Genomic DNA, 2965 nt, shown 5'->3' with positions numbered 1-2965 from the left:
CTAGCAAGCCTTACCCTCACCTTCTCAAAATAGCAACACCTGGAGGAAGGGGTGGCTTTGGCAGCTGAACCCCATATTCAAATCTTTAAAATGCACTTGGGGCCTTTGAATTAGATTTCAAAATCACATGATGTCAGGACTGGAAAAAAATCCAATAGATCTCTTGGCTCGAAGTGGCTCAAAGCCTTGGGAAGAAAGAGAAGAGGGGCCCAGTCTATGTTCAATAATTTGAGAAGGTATTTTAAAATCTGTACAAATCTCTAGTCATTGTAATTGCCTGTTGTTTCATGTGGCTGTGAATAGAAATCAGGGCCTTTTATCCAGGTTCACTGACTGACACCCCATTTCTTTAACATTGCAGAGACTGTACAAAAGTTTGGGAGGACATTTTTTTTTTTTAGAGCCTGAGCAGGTGTTTCTGGCTCCTGCTCTACTGTCCTTGTTTTCTGTTAGTTCTCATTCTTCCACACTGTTTAGTACCATCGTGATGAGGGATATCTGGGATACATATTCTTTACAGGTAAATATTATCAGTGTTTATCTATTTCTAGAAAAATCTATTATTTTTGCAATTATGCTTCAGGGGTAGAACGAACTTTCCTTGGCATGGCTCTTGGCTGTCCCTCACTTGATCATTCATTCAAAACATGGAGAAGAGGAATGGTTGTGGAGAGGGTGGCAGAGAGGAAACATTTTCCAGAGGGAAAATCAACAGGTGCAAAGACAAGGAGTCATTAGAGAACATGGCGTGTTCTAGAAAAGAAATCATTAACGAAGGCTGGATCACGCAGGTGTGGGATTGGTGAGCTGTCAGACTAGAAAGATATGCTGAACCTAAATTCTAAGGACCTTAGAAACTATGCTGTATTTTTTTAATAGAGAACTTATTTCCAAAAAATGAGATCTGGAGGCCTTACCAGTGGAAAATTTGGGAACCATTAACTCATCCTATCAGTTCATTGCTATCCACATTTAGCAGCATCCTCAAATTCCTTCATATAGTTTGATTTTAATTGTTCTTTAAAATTTTCTCCCTCCCTACCCTTCTCACCAGAAAGGTAGAAATCAAAGTCCTTCAAGAATTCCTGCCAAACAAGGTAAATTAAATCTGACATCACACACACTGGAATGATTCTGAGGTCTCCAGGAGTGTGTTCTCAGGATTTTGATGGATTTTTAAGTTATTGCCAAAAGTAAGGAGCCTTTTCTGTTTCACTTTCTGCTGGATCACAAATTGAATTTCAGTCCTGGATCTTCAGATTACAGGCTACATCCAGTTAAAGGCAGATAAAATTTTTTAAAAAGAGTTTTCTATAGACACAGCCTTTGCTGCTAAGGATCCTCTAAAACAGGCATGAGGATGAAATTATCACCTGGAAATACATAGATGAAAACTAAAAAACTTTGAGTTTAGCAGGTATTTACCTTTTTATTTTTTTTAAATAAAGCTAGCGGGATGTAGCAGCTCTGATTCCTTTTTTTAAAAAATCAGTTCATTCTGGGAACTGTTGTAGGGAAGCAATGTCCCAAAGCTGAGCCAAGCAGGGTAGAAAGGCAGGAAGGTGCAGGCCCTCCCTCTGCCATCACAGTGAGCCAGAAGAGGACAGTGCCCCTCGGTCGGTCAGCTGGGTCTCCATCTTGCATCCCTGGAGCACATTATGCGGACGTCTCTCCTCAGGAACTATGAGAAATGAAAGTGGGTATGGGAGAAAACAGTATAGTGGAAGTAAACTCTCTTTTCTCTACCTTCTCTCTATGCCAAACTCAGGAACTTGAGTGATAACATGTCTATCGTTTGAGAGAGAATTCTGGATTAATTACATTATTTTGGGATAAGTGCTCCTTTTGGTAGAGAGAATGGCATGCCCAAGGCAGTGGCTCTCTGGTTTAAAACAGCTTACATGGCACTTGGGGAGCCTGTTATAAAGGCAGATTCCTGGCAATGTCCCCCAAAGTTTTCAAGTCAGTGGGTCTTTATTCTACCTCCCTGATATGATCCTGACATGGGAACACTTCTCAAACTGAATTCTGAACCCCACTTTCTTAGGGAGGAGAATAACTCTAAAAGTCACTTTCTTTTTGTTTGGATGAGTATTAGCTCCAGGTTTCATGAGCAGGTTCAGCCTCTTACGTGTGTGTGTGTGTGTGTGTTTCTGGGGGAGAGGTGGCAGAGAAGAGAGAGAAAAGGAAAAAAAAAATCTGTATCTATACTCAGCCTAAAAGCGAAGAGAGGACAAGGAATACAGCCAACTGGGGCTGTCCTGGCTGGGGAGACCCAGGATCTACCAATATTTGCGATGGGATTTCAGAGATAAGCAGCTTCCCTGAGGTTTATGCTGATTGATATGCTTCATTGTATTCTAAAGATTAGGGAAATAAGAGAAATACAGCTTGATAATTAGCAAACAGTCAGGAAACCTTGAAAACATGTGAGAGGTAAGTGGATTTATTAAAAGCAATAATGACATGCGCATTTTTCAGAGTTCAGTGTTTCACCAGCAGAATATAAAATAAAGGAAAAAAATCCAAGATGTATTTTCACATTTCACATGCTTTGTTTGAATGTGAATATTTCATAACCAAGCAGTTCTGTATCTCCCTGGCTATGGGAAAGTGTTCCCTAAAATAGACATAGGATACCAGAACACATTTCACTTCTCCCCCAACTAACACTTCCAAGCTTAGAGGCAACACAAAAAGACATGGCAGTGTGCTGAAGCAAAGGATTTAAATTTACAACAATCCCAGGTAAAACAGAACAATAGAAGAGACTTATTTTCTGATATCTAGAACCCTCCCCTTATGAAAGAAAAAAAATTATGTACTCATTCATACTCAGGTGTATATGACTGATAATGTTTAATTTATTATATCTCCATAGAAGTTCACTTTTGGATACAGTTCAAGAAGACTTGAATCCAATAGGAAAATATGCTAAGTATCAAATTAAAAAGTCCCTGATCTG

This window comes from Hippopotamus amphibius, chromosome 4, assembly GCF_030028045.1.
Source record: "Hippopotamus amphibius kiboko isolate mHipAmp2 chromosome 4, mHipAmp2.hap2, whole genome shotgun sequence".
NCBI classification, from domain to species: Eukaryota; Metazoa; Chordata; class Mammalia; order Artiodactyla; family Hippopotamidae; genus Hippopotamus; species Hippopotamus amphibius.
This window is presented reverse-complemented; position numbering follows the sequence as displayed.